We start from the raw sequence: 23,306 nt of genomic DNA on the forward strand, positions 1-23,306 counted from the left end.
TATCTTAGTTATTGCTTTTCCAACTTACTCGGTCAGCCAAAACTTTCACTTCTTATCTTCCTTCTGCACGTTCTTTTCTGGTTGAGTTCTTCTTTGAGGCGGCCATTTCTGACCGCCGCTCCTACCGCCTTCGGGAAAGGGAGTTTGGCCAGCTGAGGAGGAGAGATGCGGCTCTCCTCGACCCTGCTGGCAGTCTCCCCCTTCTTCACCACCTCTACGGGGTGGCTTAGCCCCGATGCCAGCCGGCTCAGGGCGCTCCAGTGGCGAGCCCAGGCAGAAACCATGCACGATCACGGATTCCTGTCTGTCGCCGAAGCCGTTCAAACCAGAAGTCCGGAAGTAGCTGCTCTTTTATGATTGCATCTCTAGAGACAGTTTTTCATGTTTATGTTTTTTTTGATTCATGCTGGATTTTTTGATGAGAAACATCAATGGAAGCTCTGCAGATGTCTCTTGTACCTCCTCTAATCACGTCTGTGTTTATTATTTTTTTAAGATACATTCTCTTAGTTTAATGGTACACATGAATCATAATTATAAAAGGAAGTTATTACAATTAGGTGAGATCCATATGGAAGCTTAATGGAAAGAACCTTCATTTTTAGGAGCTAATAATCATAACAGTTTGACTTCTCATCCAGAAGTTGCCAAAAATATGGAAACTATTATCTAGATTTAAAAGGAAAGGGAAAAAAGTCAGAAACATATTGGATTTCAAAGAAAATTCAGGTTTGCAAAGTTCCTAACATTAGTTTCTATTAGTAGGAATACACAAACACACACACACACACACACACACACACACACACACACACACACATGTTATATCTATTAAAACAAAAAATAACTCAGAAGTGGTCTGGAAAAGCAAATTAATGTGTTGCAAATAAATGGAAAATTATTGGAGCTTTAGAATTTCAACTTTAATGCTGACATTCAAAGCATGCCACACTGAAGTGATGAAAAATGTACACCCACAAAGCAATATGCTTATATGAAGATATATCTGGAAACTGATAACCACGATTTTCCCCCTTTTGTCATAAGGAAGATTGATTTGTTAATGTCTAATGAATCTTTGATTTATACTTGATTTATACTTGGTATTGTTTACAGTATTCAGAATTGGAGTAACTTTTAGAACTTGGAAAGCAGCACAATATATCCCGGTAGAGCTAAGAAAAATGAGACACATAATTTATATGTGTTATGGGAGGAAGTAAGAGAAGAAGTGACTTTGAAAACAGTATCCTGGATGCCAAAGAACTGCTACTTTCAGAACCGTACATGCCTCTTTGGATGTCACTGCCTTACTTGTATGACTAAAACCAGAAATTATAATGTTCCTTTATGCTTTCTACTGGCAAAAGAAATTGTAATGTAGCTATAGGTTTAGTGACTGTTCACCAGTTACAACAATTGATAAAAAAGTAACTTTGCAACCCCGGTTCTTGCATTTACAACCTCTGTAGGTCTGTAAAGCAAAGAAAAGCTGAAACAAGATCATAAGCACAGTTGCGATTTCACCTAGCTTCGCTTAATGACTGAGCTGCTGGTCCTGGTTGTGATCTCTAAATCCGGACTATCTGTATTTAATTCTCGGGAATACACAGGGATGGGTTTCTACCGGTTCTGTCCACCTCTGTAGAATCGGTAGCTCTGAAGAGCAGCAGACATAGAACCGGTTCTATGTCTGCTGATGTTTTTGCCCACCTGCCCACCCGTGCTCTTACCTGATCTTTATTTCCTGATTTTTCAACTTCAGCTGCCAAACGAGGCACAGCTGCAGTTAAAAAAACAAGAAAAGAGGGCTGTTTCAAGGCTGCTTCTCGGCATGCAGCATGCTAATGATGATTAATAGGCACACGGCTCACAGTGGCTCACAGTGGGCAGGGAAGCTTGTAAATCATGACCCGGTAATTAACCCCGTCGTATCTCATCCCTGGGAATACACAAAACATGAAAACTATTAAAATACATAAGAGCAGCTGAAAGATCAAGGTCTTGCATCATTCTAAGTGATATTAAATTTAAGACTTCATGAAATGAAGTGGATTTTAGAACCACAGAGTCACAATTCTTTTTCAATAAAAGAGCTATATCACTAAAGCATCTATGTGAAGAAAATACAATGTGAGTTTAAGCATCCACATTCATCCTTGAGTCCTTAGAATTTGCACTGATGGTTTCCGGTTTGTCGGCTTCGCGGCGGTAGGGATTCGGGCTGCGCGATCCCCGCCGCGCTAGTTGCTTTTGGGGCTCCGACCCGGAAGGGTGCGGAGCAAGGCTGCCCTGCAGGGGTAGCTGAAGGTAAGGGGATCCGGAGGAAGGGTTGGGGGTGTTGCAGACCCCTCCTGGCCGGCAGAACCCCCTGTTACCAGGACGTGCAGCGGCGGTCCGTAATGGCCGCCACAAAGAAGTTGACAGCCGGGCAAGTATGCGCAGGAGGAAGAAGAGAAAGTTATTGAAAGTAAAAGTTCTTCTTGGTCGACCCAGGGCTTTGAGATTTATCTAATTTAATTCCTGGAAAAGATGGTTTTTGATGATTTCTTCCACAAGAGAAAAAAAAAGCGGCTATTTTGAGGTGCTGAAGGGAAAGTTTACTCTCCCTCCGACGGAATTAAGCCGGAAGGGAGAGGATAAAGAAAATATATAAATTTGGATCTTGTTGGAGGAGATGCCTTGAAGACTTAAGGACAGAAATACAATCTTAATAAGGCTTTAAAATATAGACTTGGATTCTTTTTTTATTTGTTTGATACCACCCTGGAAGAGGAAGGGGAATTTTGGCTTGCTTGGATTTATTGAGGATTGTGGATTTTGGGATTGTTTTGCCTTTCTCTCGAATATTTGGTTGGTGTAAGAAGAAAGAGGAATAAAGAAAAGAAAAGATTTATTTATAATGGCTTTCCTTTTTGAAGACCTGAGGGATGAATATGAGCAAACAAAAGCAATCTGCAAAGATGGCATGGAAAAAGCTTTTCTATTTCTAGAAATGGCGCTGGTCAATTATCAACAGACAATGGAACAGATGGAAATGGAAGAAGAACAACAAGGAAGAGACGAAGACGCCATCTTCATTGAATCCCAAAACTTATCTAAGGAAGAAGGAAGGAAGAGAGCAAGGAAAATGAAGGACTTAAGATCTAAAAAAACATTTGAGAAAGAGAAAAATATGATGCAAAGTAAATATAATGATAACAAACAAGAGAAAAAGGGAACGCAACAGAGAAGGGATCCCAGCAAGGCAGAGGTTAGAAGAAGAAGGGGGGTAGGAAGATTTGGTGGGGGAAGAAAGAAAGGAAAGGCGGAGAAAAGCCTCAAAGCTTTAAAATTGGATGGGAGAAGAGGGATTTTTTTAGAGACAAAGGATGAAATATAATTTTCTGTAAGAAAGATTCTGCTAAGGTACAGAAGATGGTATTGTAACATTTATATTTGAAATAGTAAATTAGAATGGTTTAAGATTTAATAAGAAATTAAAATGTTGAAGTTTTTATTAATGATTGATTTTAAAATGTAATAAAATATCGAAGGAAAGGAGGATACAATGTATTTAAACATTTTTGGTGGATAGAATGTACCAAGCAGAACCAAATTGGGTATTTGTTATGTTGAATGTTAATTTTACTAACTTAGGGGAGGATAGAAAGGCATCATACTCTGATTAGTGATTTCAGGAGAAATTTTTCTTTTATTATAAGAAGAGATAGAGGGATAAATGAATGGGCAAAAGATACAAATTTAATGATTTAATTAAGATGGATTAAATAAGATAGAAATGTGAAGAGTGATATGTGCTATTATTTTAGCCCATGCAAAGAGAGGTAACTGGGGCCAAGGTACTTTACTAAAAGATTTTTTTATGTTTGTTTGTGTTTGTTTGTGTTTTATGAGAATATTGGGGAAATTATTGTAGAAAGACAGGGAAAGATTCAATATGTAATGATTTGTTTGTTGTTGAAACTTTTAATAAAACTTGTTTTTAAAAAAAAAAAAAGAATTTGCACTGATTGAAAATGTTGTCTCTTGCAATAGTGCATAAAATTGTTTATTGTGAGAGACAGTGGCTATTTACACAGAGGAAATGTAACATCAAAATAAGTACATTGTTATGTCTTAGCATAACAATTTTTAGGCTACTCTCCATTAATGTTTCTCAAACTTGGCAATTATAAGATGTGCGGACTTCATCTTAAGTACTAGAAAATTATGACTGACCGCCTAAGTTAAGCAGTGTCGAACTTGACAATAATTCTATACTAGGACGAAATCAGAAAAAACATCACTGAAAAAAGAAACGGCAAACAACTTCTATATTGTTGCAAAGTAAATTTATGTATATGTACCCAAGAAATTATTAGAAGTTGAGCTAGTCCTTTTATGTTTTGTTTGTATGTTTGTTGTAAAAAATAAAAACTTATTTTTTTTAAAAAAGAAGTTGAGCTAGTCCAGAGGGAATTTTTACTTTTACCAGCTTTTACATTTGATAGCTTTTTACAACTTGGTAATGTAAAGAATTATTATTTTCTTCAGACTATCTGGGTAACTGAGACTTATGTCCTACTATATGGAATAATTAATTAACAATAGATTGAAAAGATATGCATTACATCAGATATTGGTCATGGTAGCTTGCTGTTGTAGTAACCTAATTCTCAGGTATATTGGGGATCGAAGTAAACTCTGATCTGTTCAGAAGTTGATCCAAGCTTTTAGTAGGACAAGGAAACTCCATGGAACATGAAGGCAATATATCATTAGGAAGGGGAAATTATTTCAAAACTTCTAATCCATCATCCACAAAAAGTAAAGTTACCTATGTGGTCCTTCGCATCTAGAAAAACCAAAAGTTTCTGAGTTTAGCAAGTAGTGATAAAAACACTTGTGAAGTTTTTTTTACTTTACTGCAAGACGTTGTTTTGTAGCTTTAACCTGCAAATACAAATCTTTATTCCCTTTGGCTTGCCTATGTGAATAAAAGGAGAAACTATAGCATGGATGGATGAAGAATGTCTTGATTTATGATAAACTTAATGGCAGATGATCTAAGTAAAAGAACAGGTGCCCTTCAATCTGTAATCCAGTGTGGAGGAAATAAAGAATCTCATATGTCTATTTGCTGGTTCAAAGGAGTTGCTAAACCGGTTTCATTTTTTTTTTTTTTTGTGAATGCCAGGTAGTGGTTAGTATAAACCTATCCTTTACTTGTCTCTGTTACAGCTGATTAGCTTTCAGCTGGCAATGTCACTCTGAACTCTTGTTTGGGTTCCAGAAAACTTGAAAAGTTATGGGTTGCATCTTCTACAAGGACCTCAAGGAGAGAGGTCACAGGTAGAAACTATCAGGAGGAACCTCAAAGAGGTGTAGAGAACTCATGTTTCAGAAATAGCCAAAGGAAATAACTGTCTTTCCAGCTGAGCTGAAATGATTACAAGGTAGTCTGTGGAAGGGTTTCAAACTAACGCTGCCAACTGGCTGTTCCTCCATAATGGGCAGTGTATTTATTTGTGAAAAACTATAAAGTAGTATAAAAGGACAGAAAAGAAATAAGAGCCCCAGGCAGTTCATGTTCCCCTTATTGTTTATACAAAACACAGTCTGCAATCCTTCCCACTGGCTCAACTCCGTATTTTTCTGAGACCAAAAATGCCTCTGCCATCTCACAGACAGAATAAAACTCAAAATCTTTAAGAAAACAGATGCTTCATGTTAATTCAGATTTTAGTCATGCACAGAAAAGGATGTAACTCTTTCTGTGCTAATTTGATTCCTTAACTCTTCCTTACAGCTTAAACTGGCAGCTCATACAATGGCTTTAGCTTACATAAGAGTACTTGTGCTCTTTAGGACCTCGAAAAGAAATTAATTATGTATGTCACACTTATAGCTTGTTATTGAGTCACAAGTCCCCCTTCATTCCAAACCATTTCCTCCTAGAGGAACAAGTGTATCAGAAAGAAATGGCTTAGCTAGTTTTAAAATGTGTTTATAGTTAATGACACTTGTCTGTATTAGAAACAGCCTGGTGACAGTTTATGTGCAGGGCACAGCATTTAGTTCACACTGAAAACAATCACATGATTGTTTGCCCCCCTTTTGAATTTTTTCCTCTAACTATCCACATATGGATTCTATCAGCCCTTGCAAGCTAGCGCCTTCCAGATGTGTTGGAATTACAAGTCTCAATGCACACAGAGAATGCCAGGTCTGGGAAACTGGATTATATAGAACAGGATTTCCCAATCTGGGCATCCTCTAATTGTATGGATATTGGTTTCAAAATTCCCCAGCCAGTTCAGACATTGCTGAGTATATTGAAAACTGAAGCTTGCATATTTGGAAAACATGAAAGTTGGCTAACACTAATATAATGCAAGGGGTGTTGTCTTATGCTTGGTCAGATGATTTACACAGCATAGTTTTTTTTTAAATTTCAATCATGCCTCAGCAAGTATCCTCTACATCTACACCTACAAGTTACTTCCCCTATACCCCTAGGTCTGGGCCAAAGGAAATGGCAAGACAGCATTTTGTTATGCTGGCACCTATTTTTCAAGATTTCAGATAGTCTTCCTTGTCATCTATTGTGACTATTTTAACTGGACCAGGAAATGGAATGGGACTTTTTGCAACTGAGCTATGCCCTTTCCTCAGCTTTGAATCACCTTAGTATATAGATTTGCTTGTTTTACGTTCTTATCGACAATTTTTGGTAAATGTGTGCTACCACACAAAATTCAGTTTTGACATTTGTTGAAAGCTGCCTGCTCCTTCTGCTAACTATCCTGGGCTAACCTCTTTCCAACCTCTGACTTGCGGTCATAGTCTGTATTGCTTAGCTATCCTTGCACAATGCTGCAATGCTGCTTTTTGACTTTCTCCCAAACAGCAAGATCCGGCAGAGTCCCTACTTTGCCATTTTTTTCGTGGGAGACCATGGGGATGGGGAGAGAATCCTAGAGCTGTGATTAAGCTTACAAACGTAAAAACAATCATCTTGAAAACAGGTAGTATACTTTCAATTTATTTTTGGGGCCTTTAGTGGGCAACACTATTGCATCATAAACAGGACTTTGTGAAAGTATAATACAGAGTTTATGTATACTCAACAATGAAAATAAAATAACCAAATAAATAAGAACAATAGCCAAATTTTAGAAATAAATATTCTTTCATCAAAACTTGTTTTTAATAATTAATATGTTAAATGGTAGATCTGATCATAGCTTGTAAGTTACTTACATTCAGCTTTTAATAACTTTTAAATATTGTTATTCTACATGGCATAAAGCAGTTTACTCCTCTTTAGTGGAGACAACTTTACAATTAAATTTTCAAGAGAAACATTGGTTGCAAGGAATGAGTACAAAATGATCAATTTATGGACAAATTGCCAAAAAAGAAAAAAACAGTAGGTTTTTAGGAGTTGCTTTAAGCATGAACTAAAAAGAAACAAGACTTCACAACCAATTTCAACAGAAGATACCACTCACTATGGGGTTAAAAGTAAATTATAGAGTAATAATTGCTAGTGTCTTAGGGTGGAATTCTTTTTATTCCAGAGTTAAACACAGGAATTCAAAGCCTGAATAGAAGCCCACTTTTACACTAGGTCAGAATGAGTACACAAATCTATTTCATACAATAAAATAATTTTTGATGGTAAGCAGGAGAGGACCCAACAGCCTCAAGGACTCTACTTGGAAAAATAAAGAAATGTTTAATTCAAGATGAAATATTAAATGACATAAAATTGAAGGAAATATGAATTATGGAAAATGGGGAATTATATGTGATAATGTAGACAATTTAAGTTATTTTCAGGTACTATAGGTTATTAAATTTAATTTCCTTTGGCAATGACTAGATTCTTCAAGAAAAACTTCAAATAGTCTCTTGCATTGAAATGTTTTTATTTTTTAGTGTTTTAGTAAAATAGCACTTCAAGATTAATTTTAAGGGATTTTCAACATCCCATGTATGCCTAAAAGATATAACCTATGTATCCACAACAAAGCTATGAATACATCCTTGTGTAGTACAAAAATACACTAGTGACGTATTATATGCTTATGTTCCTTTTTTCTGAAATACTGTTTCAAATATAATATTCAGGAAAAAATATATTATACATAGCCTAGGTCAAGATAATTTGGTCCTTGAGGATGAACAAAAAAAAAAGCGCTCCCTCAGATTGCAAAACATCCAAAACTGCTAGCAGCTAAGACAAAAATCTAAAAAATCCCAGCCTTTCCCCCTTGCAGTTAAAGTCAATAATAAAAACCCACCAAGAATTATTTCAGTACCCAGATCAACTGGTAATATTATTTTCCTACTCTATCCAAGAATGGGACTAGTGTAACAAAATATGAATTCTAGCATATTTTAAAATTTTATCCTACCAATCCTACCATTTCTGTAAGATGAAATATTTATTCATGCACTTTGTCATGGAGTTGACAAAACATGGAATTTGGTGGCAGAGGGAACATTTCCACACACTCATTCTGCATTAGGGCTTCAGACACACAGTGGACCAACCTATTTCTGTGCATTAACCTTAATTTTTGACAGTCACATAAACAATGTTTGCTTTTTCTTTTTTTTCCTCACCTTCATTTTTCCCAAATGAAGTAGCAGATACTTGTATTTTCCCAGACTGGTAACCATCATATTTCTTTCCTCCCTCTTCCTCCCACAGATGTATTCTGAAACTGTCTAACAATAAGTAACTAGCCATTTAGTATTTTAGAAGGCTGGTCATAATCCACATTAAATATATGACAGGAAAGTTTTGTTAAGCAGACTGAGTAATCTGATAATGAATCAAGTGACTCATCCTCTGAAGGAACTAAAGATACACTACAAGAATCCTATACAACCCTTTTAACATATGATCATAGACAAGGAAAACTAATCATGATATATTGAGAACGTATGCAAGCCATTCTTATTGTCAATAAAATATTTACAGAAGTGAGAAATTGAAGTTTTCAAAAGTTTAAATGGATGCCTCTATTAATTAGGGAGCAAGATGGAGTTAAAATAATATAACCTTTTGGGATAATGTATTTTCTTTTTAATAGCATGCTTTTAAAGTTTTCTAATTCATATTGTTTATATCATTTTAGTAATTGATTTATGAATAAGTGATGGCTGGGAGAGTAGAACAAAATAACAGGGTAGGAAAACCTCATCCCTGTCTAATCCAACTCTTAGCTTAGTTTGGGTTTTAGGATAGTTCTTAATATTTTGACTCTGTGTTGCTTTAATCTTTTAATCCTTTAACTATTTTTACTTGTTTTATAACTAGCCAAAGGGGTAGGGGAGATGGGCAGCATAAAACTCCAATAAATAAATAAATAAAAATAAATAAATAAATAATAAATAAATAAAAATAAATAAATAAATAAAATATTTGGATTATTGATTTATTTCTATGAAAATAGATTAATGCCATTCTCTTTGAAGGTTGCTTGTTTCCCTACAATTTACTAACCTGAAACATCCCTTTCTATGATGTCTTTCTTTTCCCCTTAATATGATGTCACTGAAGTACTTTAACAGAATAATAGAATAACAGAGTTGGAAGATACCTTAGAGATCTTCTAGTCCAACCTGCTGTTCAAGCAAGAGACCCTATACGGTTTCAAACAAATGGTTATTCAATCTCTTCTTAAAAATTGCCACTGTTAGCACATCCACAGCTTCTGAAGGTAAGCAGTTACATTGATTAATTGTACTAACATATTCTCCTTTTTTAAGGCTGGTTCCCTCCTTAATTATTTTCTATCCATTGTTTCTTGTTCAGGTGCTTTGGAGAACAGGTTGACTGCCTCGTCTTTGTGTCAACCTCTTAGATATTGGAAAAGTGCTATCATGTCATCCCAGTCCTTCTTTTCATTAAAGATATCCATTATCCAATTGTCAACTAAAAAGATACTCCTTTGGTCTTTTTAGCTGCCAGAGAAAGAGAGTAGGGGAAAACAAGGCATTCTTGAAATGCCTAGATATCAACTCAGCAGCCCAGCAAGTCGGAGCATAGGAAGGTTATTGGAGAGCACGATGGATGACTCTTAGAGACTGATGTATCCTATTGGAGAAGTCACATCCAAGGGTTGGGGCAAAGACCAAGGTCAAGGGGGAAATGTATGGTGTGATTTAGTACCGGCTGCACCCAGCAACGCACCAACATGGCAAGTTCTAATAAACCGATTTGTTTTTTCTGAGATGCAGCTAGAGATTTTTGCTTTGAATGAAGGGGATTTGTTGGAGCCCTGACACCAATTTCTGCAACTGTACTTCATGTGTTTTATCCCCCCAATCCCCTAATTATCTTTGTTGCTCTTTTCTGCACTCTTTCTAGAGCCTCAGTATCTTTTTTATATTGTGACGACCAAAACTGGATGCAATATTCCAAGAGTGGTCTTATGAAGGCGTTATAAAGTGGTACTAACACTTCATGTGATGTTGATTCTATCACTCTATTCTAAGGCACCTTAGGACTGAATGCCAGTGTTTCTCTCCTGAAAGTTTTCCTCTGTAGATAATTGTTCTGTACCCCTGAAACAACAGTTGTTTGATGACATCACTACATGACATCATACTCTTTGCTATAGCAACTATAGCAGGGGTATCAAACTTGCATCATCACAGTGTCGTCATGTGATGTATTGGGACTTTTCCCCCTTTTGCTAAATTGGGCAGGGGCAGGGGTAGCACATGATGCATCTGGCTCATGTGCTGTGAGTTTGACACCCCTGAAAAAGTTAGGGATTTTTTTCTTGACAAATATATTGGTGGCCTGTCACTTGGGCACCTGGAAAGATGGCACAGAACATTTTCCTGTTTTTTTAAAAAAAATTATCCTGCTTTTACTATTTTTAAAATAACCAAGACAGAAAACATACCAAATACTCCTTTCTCCTCCTATTTTCTTCACAACAACAATCCTGTTATGTGAGAATAGATTGAGAGATAGCGAGTGGCCCAAACTCACCTAGTTGGTTTTTATGCCTAAGGTGGACTAGAACTCAGTTTCCTGGTTTCTTGTCTGATGCCTTAACCACTAGATAAAACTGGCTTTTATTTATTATTTTTTCACTATCAACACAATTACATTTGCTTCTGGTTGAAGTTCATTCTACTTCCCTTAAGGAGAACAATTGGGGTTAGTTTTCTGATAGGAATGAAAATATAGGAAAAATAAAGCCACTAATAGCTGCACCTTAATTTGCCATATATTGAATGGTCAGGAGAGCACTATTCACCTACCTTCCAGTAAGGCAAAATAGAGATCGGCTTTGAGCTAAAAGAAAAAAATGAGTTGAAAAATTTTGCTTAAATTACAAATTCTGGAAATGGTAAATCATAATACCGGTGTCTCATTGATTTCAAAACTTTGGGCATTTTTTCTTTTTCTTTTTGATATCTGTCAATCCACTATAGTGAGGCCAAAGTTCTCTTAAAAAAATACGACCACCCATTGCTCCTATAAAAAAGAAGAAAGCACTTACAATCCACATGGCTTTGCCAGCATTCTATTTCCCGTATATTTTCGTCTAGCAGTCATTTTTTGGAATTATTTCATAAACCTGGGCTCTTAGAGAAATGCCAAGTATTGTGAAGGAAAAAACAAATGGATATAATATGTGTTGTCCAAAGTGAATATGAAAATCAGAATGTATATAAACATATTATGGGAAATACATACATGTAATACCCATATTCATACAGTTAGACTTTAAACTGATTACGTTACTCTTGCTATGTGGCCATGGTAAGCTTTCTCCCCCCATATATATGTTGTACAACTTTCTTTTATATAAACAGCAGATACTATATGAGATATTCTCATCCCCATTCAAAATACTATGCCAAAATGTAGTTTGTGATGTGTTTGATTCAGATGCTGTCTGAATCCATTGTTCTTGTTAACAATAGTTTATGCCTTTTTATGATTAATAAACATATTAGTTATGATGCATACATAAGCAAATGACAGCTTAGCATACATTTTCCTATAAGATGGGAATGATTCAGTGCATAACATTTAATATAACATAAATGCAAATTTTATCAGTATCATCATCATCATCATCATCATCATCATCATCCTTCTTAATCTACCAGATCTGCATTGAAAGTTATGGACAATAATCTTTCATGCTGGTTTTGTTTGGAAGTCAAATATAATATTATAATATTATTTGTATTTTGGTTTCTGTTTGTCAAAAATAAATAAATAAAAAGAAAATAAAGTCAAAAACATCTATCTACCAGTTTGAAATTTGAGGGAAATGGTATTATTTAAAATAACAAAACTTAACATATTGCTATCTTGATTGAATTGCTTTCTGTTGGAAGTGTAACTTCAATGACAATACTGTCCAATACATCACAATCTATTAGCTATAAGTTGTAACAGGGCATCAATGATTATGGATTTATTCTGTGTCCTTCTATGACCCATTTATTCTGGGTCATTTCTATTCAGTGTAACACACTTTCCAAAGGCGACAGGGATTGGAAAATGCTTATTCTTGCTCTCTGTCTAAGGTATAATGGTTTCATGGATTTAGACTGATTCAAGAAGATTAATACCCGTCTTTGTCATATGAATGACTTTGATGTTAGCAAAAATATTACCCAATTACAGGACAATAAGGGTATTAAGTATATAAGGGCCAGAAGACTATGCAATTCAGTTATTACTGGTAATATGAAAACAAACACAAATTTTACTACAGCTACTTTCTCAAGTATTGGATTGCAGTCATGCACATGTATTTTGTTACCAATGAACAAAACATTCTTCATTTTATGTGAGACACAGTATTACAGAAGAAGCTACTGCAATCAACTTTCAAAGAGATTTCTTCACTTCATATTGATCAAATCAGTTGCTCCTTTTTACTTTGTTATTTAATGCACATTACTGAGCTCTAGCCATTGCATCCTATTGAGAAATTATGTGTGTCTAATAATCTGTATCAGAAGGATTGTGATTGTAACCACATGCTGTTATGGATTGGTTCCATCTCATTCAGTTTATCAGTGATACGTAATGTAAGCTGGGAATGGTGTTTGCATTACTAATATAATTCAGTCCTAGCTCCTTTATATTTTGCTTTGTTTTTGGTTTTTATAGACTTTGAAAAAATAAGATCTGCACAGCTTCAAAGGCTATAAGGTTCACTTTGAAGAAGAAAATTAAATAAAAAATGTAAACAAAGTGTAATTGGGTAAACATCTAAAAATGACACAATGCAGCATCTGCACTGAGTCAGGGAAAGGAAAATACTTTATGTGGGGATCTATATAATGTTAAATATATTTTTCTATAATCCTATCAATAGATACCAGAATATTATTTTCATATCAAGAAATTTACCTTTCATAATATTAAATACAAAGAACACAAATCAGCATTAAGATCGTGCAGAAGCAAGATTCATCCTGCATTCATCATGAAATATTATCATTCTTTAGATACCTTGCTTTTACTAGTAAGAGATCCTTTTCAACTTTATATAAGCCTTTATATAAAGGCAGATCAGTCAAATCAATACTGCACTCAGTGAGACAACAGATCACAGCATGACTGCCCTTACGGAAAAGTTTAAAGTAACACTTTTCATTTTTGGTTATAATTTCATTTTTATAAAGTTCATGTGTGTTATCAAATTCCATATATTTATGTGAAATATTATTGTATTCTTTGTCACATGATTTGGTGGTTGAAATAAGAGCAATTGAGTGTGATATGTTATTGGTGATTGAGATAGGCTGATGACCTGAATCTTATTGGAAAAATTAATGTGATGCTATTGTTTTTTAAATTATTTGGTTGTGCATTAACATGCTTTCTACACTTTTCCATTCATGGTTTGTGTCTAGAGGTGATTTTGCACACAATATATTAAAATATTATGTTCAGGGAACATAGAAAAATAATGTAGTTCCAAATAATGTCGTTGTCAGCTTTTTAAAATGTATATATACAGTAGCAGTCATTTACACCAGAAACCTGGTAAATGTATCCTTGAAACTCTTTTTTCTGGAGTAGGAGATCAAAATCTTTTTTGAGATCAGTTAATTAATTATTCAGTGCATTATCGTTCACGAGCTTCTCCAAAGGGCCATAAAACACATCAATTAAAATTTATCTCTTTTTGCTCTATTATACAAAATATTGTACTACACATTTGTGTTATAACACATGCAGCATCAATTGTCTTACAATACATGCAGCATTGTGCTTTTTACTAGATGTCTCCTGTATATTCATATTGCAGCTACACAGCTACATAGTTACAACTGTAAGCAATAAATAAGAATATTATATAATATAGCCTTATATTGATATTTATTATAATTTAAAACCAATCATCATAATTAACCCTGCTTAAAATCAAATGGTATAATATGTGATAAGGATATTGTTTTCTGCTTGATTTTTTTTGTCTGGTATTAATCCCTACTTATCTGGATGTCAGCTGTCAGAGAGAATGTGTTCTGGTCTTTATTCTTAGCTTTTTCATTATCTGTTTTGAATGTTGTATAAACGTGATTTATCTGTCTGAATGCCAATTTTTGTTTTGGATGCTCACAGAAGAATCTATATTTGAGTGTGTATTGTGATATTATGGAATTTTCATCATGTTCTCTAGTTGATCTTCATGGATGTACTTTGTTAGTCTTCTGCATGTCTGTCCAATATAGTGCTGTTGCAATTCTTACATCATATGTTACAAATGACACCTGGTTTTTTTCTTGGACTACTGGGTCTTTTGGTGTACTTATTGTAAGATGCCTTGAAGGGCTTTAGTTGGTTTGTGTGCTTTGGTGCTTACATGTGGTTGTAATAATCTGTCAGTTGTTTCTGAAATGTTTTGATGAATGGCAGTATTATCCTTTTTCAACTTATGTTGTTTGTGCTGTAGTGGATTGAGGGGTCAGGTACTTTTTGATAAAGTTCAATATTTATTTTGATGTTATATAGGTGATCTTTTTCCTTTTTCTGGTGCTCTGGGTTGCTGCAGTGTGTTTGTATTTATCTGAATAATGTTCTTATGCACTAATACGCAGCTCCTCTTAAGGAAAGTTGAATTGTACAAGTGTTACTGTTGTTATTAAGAATGACCAAGCAGAGTTTATTAAAACTAGGCAGCAAGCAATATTATTTAAGTGATAAACCTAAAATTGGTTTAATATGAACCAATATAAATGAAAGACCATTTTGTAATCTTATGGTTAGATGGTGAAAAACATTTTGACAAAATATAAAGACAGCACATTTGTTGTATTTAATAGGTTTGAATTTCCATTGAAATTCATAAAATTGATCAAGGTACAAGTTGCTCACATCCAAAGTAAAGGACTTACTTTCTGCTAGTTTCCCATTATTTAGAAGAACTACACAAGATCCACTTTCACCTGTGTGTTCCCATGTTTTGCTTATCAGCAAAGCTAGCTCAAAATCTTAATTTAGGTTTTGCATGGAGCAGCCAACAGGAAGCTTTGACTGAATATAGGCTGATAAATGCTTTAACTTCACTACACACTGAAAAAAAATCAAGTGTATTTTATTTTTTTGATCAAAGAAAACATGAACCATTTTAAAATTTGGTAACCTCTGCTCAAAAGAACTAATTGATGGTAATTGCTTACTGGGATATTGTTGTAATATTCTTTGAGAGAAATAAGTAACTGTTAGCCTTCATCTTAAGTGGCTAGTGAAGTGAAAATATAGCGTTTTATTGAGGCAGAAGGGTAGAATACACTTACAGGTATTCTTAATATTGTAATATATTGGAATGATTTTAAATATTTTCCTTCCTCCTTTTCCTTCTTTCTCCCTAGCGAATAAATGCTCTGTATAACTACAATTTCTAAACATCAAAGAGTCTAATGTTATTCCAGTAAAATTTAAGATTATAACCACTATAACCTAGCAGGCATATGCCAGATTCTTGACATCTACAGGGAGTCTGGGGCATGCCATAGTTAAATACAGTGAATTGTGCAGTTAAAAGCCAGTGAACAATTATGCAATGCTGCCAGAATTGGAACCACATGCTGGTTAATATAACAAAGGTGAGCCTATCTTAAGAGAGTGTGGACATGTTTAAAAATGTTTTACCCATGTTTCTCTACTTTTTCTTCCATTGAAATTATTTTCCTTAATTCTCACTCAGTTGTATAGTTTCATTGACTGACTAGGACATGGTGTTGCACATATTGTAGAAGAATTACATCTGAAACTTGCTATGCTCTCTCCAAATGTTATGATGAGTCATAAAGGAGTTTCACATAGTAACCTAATCATAAGTTTGTATACCTCAAGGAGAAAGTGAGTTCAGGAAAGGTTTAACAACATTCAGTTGCGCCAAAATGTGTTTGAACACAGCCCCATTTTAATGGTTGTTTATGACTTTATGGAAAATGCAGTCATATTTAATTGCCTTGAGAGATTCCCCGCAAAACACAGCTTTTTGTTTTAAAGTAACACATGTTGCTTCTAGAAAGTTCCAACTGTTCCCCCCCCCCAAAAAAAGGGACACCAGTTTCTTGTTTATTGGAACAAGAACTGAATATAGCATAAGTATAGAACTTAATTTTCTTCTCAAGAAAGCTGGATGGAAATGAGCTCTGAATGATTTATTTGATTTCCTTCTGTCAACGTGAAGGGGTCAGGAGATATCTTACAGACATTTCTTTTTACAAAACACACATATAACTACATTACTGGTAAGAAATCCTATGATTTTTTTGGAAACATACCTCTTATAGATTATAAACTTTGAGGGTCATATAGAATAATGTGTTTGATATTCCATTGAATTCTTGCATACCTTATGGTGTCAAACAAAAATAGAATTATTAATATTTAAACAGGGTGATTTGGGAACCTCATAATTTGAAGTTTTGTTTTTTTAACAAGTCTGCAGCAGTAGGGTAAAGACACTGAGACAATGTGAAAATGTCAAAGCAGTAGGAAAGGGAGGAGAAAAGACCATTAATTCCATTCTTTGTAACTTCCCATGCTATGGCAAGACGAGAATTGAATTAATAGTCTTTGTTTAGATCCTTCTCTTAGCAAAGACCACCAATGCACTGGAGTTTCTGTCAACTTTATAAATAAAGTTTTGGCATCAGAAAATGCTTTCTTTGTCACATGGTTTCAAACAAGATTGTGCAATCCAGTGACTGAATACTGAACATTCACAAACAGGAAGCATGTAATTTTCCTTTATATCAAATAATGGTTTAAAAGTAATCCAGAACTTGAGTTAATACCATACTTTTGTGCCATTGACCTTTCACTCCCCTTAACAACTAACTTATCCTCTTAATCTATAAGTTGTTTCTTTCATTTGCTTCTTTTTGCATCATATGTACATGATTTGATTGCATTTTATATTCAAATAAAAGTACAAGGCCTGAAAATTAGAGATATATAAAGTTTGCTATTAGTAAAATGTGCTGTGCTGTTATATTTGATTTTTGGTTCTGTATATTGTTATACTTTCTCAACAGTACTAAAAAGACTGAGGAAAAATAAAGTAGAAAGCCCTGATAATTAGTCACAGACGATGTAGCATCAGCAATGGTTGGCTGTGTTGACTTCTGAAATGGGTGAGAGCTCTAAAACTAAAAGTAAAAAGGCCATGTTTATAGAAGCTTTTGTCTTTTGTTCTTAAATTTTCAGTATCATTCCTCCCTGTAATAGAGACGAGTATATTAAAATGTGGTTGTTGGCAAAATATATTTAGACAGATAGCTTTTTTTTGGATCCAGATCAAAATCCGACATCATTCATGGTTTTACTTTTTATTTTATATATTGGAAAACAAGATTAGAAAGATCATATTGCTATATAAAACTTGAGTGATGGAACATACCTGGACTGTCATATTTAGGCCTCAGCAACCATGAAGAATTGCTTAAAATATGGTACAAATACATTAATCATATGAAATTGATTTTTTTTTTCAGTAGTTTCAATATAAGTTCTTGATAGAAACCTGAAAATGGATTTCATTTTATATGCATTGATCTTTTTAAGCTGGTGAACTATTACGCTGGATGAGAAACTGAAGCTTAATCCAGGCATGGTAGTCAATGCCTTAGAATTGGGAGAGAGCTCAGAATCCAATATATAGTTTTTTTAAAGAGCTTTTCTTCTGTATTCTGAATTTTGTTCAGTATGGCAAATATTCCTACACTTGGCATTATGCTTCACTACAGCAAAAAAAGCATAAAGGCAGATACATTTATTATCATATATGCATTTATATACCATAGTTCTCAGATGCAATCAGATGTAATGCGGACTGATATAAAAGCTGCTCATATCATGAAGGAAACAATAAAGATGTGGATGGAGATTGCTTTCTGAAAAATATACATTTCTATATTTATTTTATATTCAATGTCTGTAACATAAATAAAGGTAGCCATAACTATTCACTACAACATTTTTCAAGGTTTCCTCTCGTCTAAATTGACAATACAAAACAAGTAATTTTTCAAAACTTTTTTTTTTGCATAAAACAATATATTCACAATTACCTCATTTTTTTAATGACAGTAAACATTGTAAAGGATTTGAAAATTGACAATTTTGCAAGAAGGTTTGAAAAGACCATAGGAGGTATTGCAAGGGAATGAGGGAGAAACACAAAACAGCATGTCTTCTGCACTTTCTGTGTCTATACTGAGATTTAGGAAGTCCTAACTGTTCTTTAATCAAGTGAGAATTAAGTGTTAGATTTAGTGGAGAACACAGAGGCTGCTGTAAGTGACCCTAGTAGAACTGTGCTGTAGGTAGAGCATGCAGTTAATTGTACTTTGAGATACAGAGAACTAGAAAAGGGTTTTGTGACTGCTGATAGTATACAATAAATCTCTAAATTCTTTCTACATCATGTTGAGGTAGCTCAGTTACAAGCTCTGCCACCTTGCATATTAAATAGTAAAGAATATGGGCTTTTAGAACTAAGCCATAAGTTTAGGCAGTAGGCATAATTATTTTTAAAAATCTAATTTTGTGTATACAACATCATAAAATAGGTGCTTCTTCCATTTCATTTAAAGTCTGGAGAAATGAATAATACAAGTGAGACAGAAAGAAGATGCAAGCAAAATTCAGGAGGGAGGCAATATTTGTCAGAATTGTTCTAAAGTAATAATTCTTTTAAAGAACTGCTTTCATTTACATATAAATATCATTTACAGTAAAGGACATGATGTCCAATACATTTGGGTTTATACTTTACAATAATGGGAAAATTTCATTTTTCAAAATGAAAAATCCATATGGCTTATCCTAAATGACCAAAGCTTATGGTATGCCAGACAGGTGATAGGTTATCCATATGTACATATAAATGGAATGGATTTTTTACAATATGGCCGTTCATAATACCAGTTAATCTCCAGCATGAATGGTCCACTCAGAGGATAGAAGTTGGAGCTTTGATTGATACTGGATGTACGAAGTGTTTGGTGACACAGGCAATAGTGGATTACAGGTGATTCGGTTGCACACTCCTATTAGATTTGAGCAGGTAGATGGATCTACATTAGGGGGTGTTCCTGCAATCCATCATACAGAATATGTGAGGATGGAAATGGGGGGGGGGCACTGGAAATGGTTTTTATTCGTAGTGGTTCCACACATGATGGAAGCTTTGATATTGGGGTTAGTTTGGTTGTATAAGTAGGAGTCGGCTATTTGGTGGGAGGGTTTTTTAGAAGATTGAGGCTAGTGGTAGGGGCCCCACCTCTTGAGGAAATAAGGTATTAAATCTATGTCATATCAGTCACAAGACAATCCATAAACAGCACAATCCCATCCTAAAGAATATGAGGATTTGGTGGAGGTGTTCAATGAAGATAGCAGCTATTGTCTACCACCGCACCGACCCACCAACTGTGCCATTGAATTAATACCAGGCACAAAATGGCCCAAACTAGAATGTACTCAATTACCCCGAAAGAATTAGATGAGATGCCTAAATACATAGATAAAAATCAATACGTCTCTGAGACACTACGGATTCTCATGTTACAATGCTGTCACAATGCCAAACAGGCTTTATGGATTCTTAAAACCTATGCATCTAGCAAAACAGCAGTTCTGGTGGTCGTCTATGAGAGCAGATGTTGAGGCCCATGTGAAAAAAATGCCAGGTGTGTGCTATGTCAAAGAACCCTTCAGGAAAAACTTTAGGACTATTACAACCAGTAGCCAACCCCAACAGACCATGGCAGGATATTGCCATGGACTTCATTGTAGAGCTCCCGAATAGTCAGGGGTACACTGTCATTTGGACTATAATCAATCTATTTTTGAAACAGGCCCATTTTATTCCCTGTGTTGGACTGCCATCAGCCCTCAAATTAGCTAAACTTTTTATAAAACACCTGTACCACTTGCATGGTGTCCCTCGATGAATTATCTCTGATGTGGGGTGCAGTTTACCACCCAGTTTTGGAGAGAATTTTTGCAATTGATCAGATCAGCCCAGGGACTGAGCATGGCATATCACACCAGTACCAATGATGCGGTGGAATGAGCAAATGCCACAGTAGAGAGGTATCTCTGCTGCTATATATCATATCATCAAACAGGTTGGGTAGAGTTATTTTGGTATGCTGAAGCAGCTTACAATAATACAATACATAGCAGTATGGGACATACTCCTATGTAGTGTATGGAATGGACTTTGTACCAATCCTGGAATGGCTGCAAATACTGACTTTGTACCAATCCTGGAATGGCTGACCTCCACAACAGCCACAACCTGAGCTATGTAGATACAGGACACATAGAAAACAGTTCAACAAGCATTGCAGGAAGCTGCCAAAGCTTACAAAAGACAGGCTGATAAGAAACAAGTGGAATCCAAACCATTCCAAATAGAGGACCTAGTTTATTTATCTACCAAATATATCAAAATGGGATTAGCTAGTAAAAAACTGGGGCCAAAATATATAGGCCCCTTTCCTATTGCGAAATTAATCAATCCCGTTACAGTACAACTGAAATTGCCATCACGGTTTAAGCGGGTACATCCAGTTTTTCACAGCAGCCTTCTGAAAACAGCGATGGGTCACTCTGGATTCCAGTACACCAGGGCCTGTCAGGGATGACCACTATGAAGTCAACGATATCCTAGATTCCCGCAGGAATAGGTGTGTTGCAATACCTGGTTAAATGGAAAGGGTATCCTACAACAGAAGCCTCCTAGATTCGACAGGAGGATATGGCTATCCCATGGCTGCAACAAAACTTCTATAGGCAATATCTCACTAAAGTAGGGGGGAGATGGGAGTATTGTGGATATACTGATAACTCTGTCCCTTACTGTTTTCCAGGTGGATCCTTGGTAGAGGGGGCCACATGTCAGGCTCTGGACAAACCTTGACATGATCTGGAGCCTGACACTGATATCAGGCGGTGGGCGACGCTGCGCTGACGTCATCAGAGGCCAACAGGGACTGAAGACAAGAAAATAGAGCTAGGAAAAGCAACTGGAAGTAAGAGGAGAACAAACGGCGGATGAAGATCTGAGAGGGATATGGTGGGCATGACGGGCACACACACGGGACACATACATGGAGCAGAGCACAATCACGGGATAGCAAGGGAGGCATGTGTGCAGGCAAAGGGAAAGGTAGGTAGGAAGCTGTAAGGGATGAGTGGACTGGATGTTGGTGTAGATGTAGAGCTGTTCTTTTTTCATTTTGATTGATTAAATTAAGGTTTGATTGAATGTACATTATGAATGCTGTGGACTTCCAATACATATTTCCAGTAAAGAAATCTTCTTTTGGCTGTTCCAGCCCAATGAAGAGAAAAAAATGACAACCGCTAGAGCCAAAAATATAATTAAAAGCTATCAAAAATTGACATAATCATTCACTTCTGAGGAAGATCATTTCAATAGAGTCCTTTTTCCCCAGATAAAACTATTAACATACAAAATTGGAAATGAAAATTATTGAGAGAAAATAAATAAAAATCTTATATTTGCAGATCATTATTCTTTCTAGTTAAGAGTATTAAGGCTAGTTAAGAATATTATATTCTGTTCTTGCAATTATGCTTGCTTTTTGGCCATGAAATCCTGAAGTCCCACACAGAACCCAGAGTCCAGCATGGGATAATGAATATATCAACATCACTATATAAAGATTAAAGACGAGGACTGGGAGACCCAGATGGTAGTTCACCTTGTCATGGATGCTCACTCCAAAATATATTTTCCTGGGATTGTGAAAGCCCAGCAAAATATGCAGCTTCTTCAAAGAGGTTCATAAAGTATGGGATGTCTCCCAACCAAAGGTGGTATTCAGCAGGTTCTGACTAGTTCTGGAGAACCAATAGCGGAAATTTTGAGTACTTCGGAGAAATACCAACTACCACCTCTGAGTGGAGATCTGGAGATTTTACAGTATCCTTCCCCTGCCACACCCACAGAACTGGCAGTAAAAAAAAAATCCACCACTGCTCCCAATCTTATTTCTGGACTACTTTTTAAGTTTCAGCTCTGAAGCACTGACTGTACAGTCCTAGTCAATAAGCAATTTTATCAGTATTTTTCTTTTTTCATTAGTGTTTCTGGGAGGAGATAGTTCAGTGTTTATATTTTCTCAAGCTAGGTTAAGTTAAAATAAGATGCTTCAAGATTCTTTCAATTGTTTCCTGCTAATCTTTTTGTTGAAGAGTTATTTTGGGATAAAATCTCTTCCAGCTGTACAGGAAAATGTAATTTAAATAATCAAGTAAAGTGTCAATTAATTTATCTTGTAATTATGCGAGAACTATTGATGAAACATAATGGAAAATTTGGCAATATTTACTAAATAATATTTGAAATTTCTTAATCCTTTTCCAGAAAGAAAGAAAAAAAGCACAGTTCAACTGCTGTGCAACTTAGGCACATCAAAAAAATTTCAATATAGTTTCTTTTTTTATTGGATGTTCTAAAGAGAGAAAATAGAGCAAACCTTTTATTTATTTGGGCTCCACTGATATGAAGCTATAAAGTTGTAGCTAGGGCCTCAGAGGGATCAGGCATTTTTCAAATCATATAGAATCTGGTACCATTTGCTTAGAAGACACAATCTCTAGTCTGCTATCTCAGCAGGCAATATGCATTCTTACTTGTCAGTAATTCCCTTTAGGCTAACTAAATTTCCTTAAAAACAATCCAAAACTATTTTTAACAAATTAATCAAGACATGTTCATAGGTATTTACTTTTTATCAATTGGTAAGCTAGAAAGCAT

The sequence above is a fragment of the Notechis scutatus genome, chromosome 4 (assembly GCF_049901735.1).
Source record: "Notechis scutatus isolate UNSWTSFEM ecotype Mainland chromosome 4, rNotScu1.2, whole genome shotgun sequence".
NCBI classification, from domain to species: Eukaryota; Metazoa; Chordata; class Lepidosauria; order Squamata; family Elapidae; genus Notechis; species Notechis scutatus.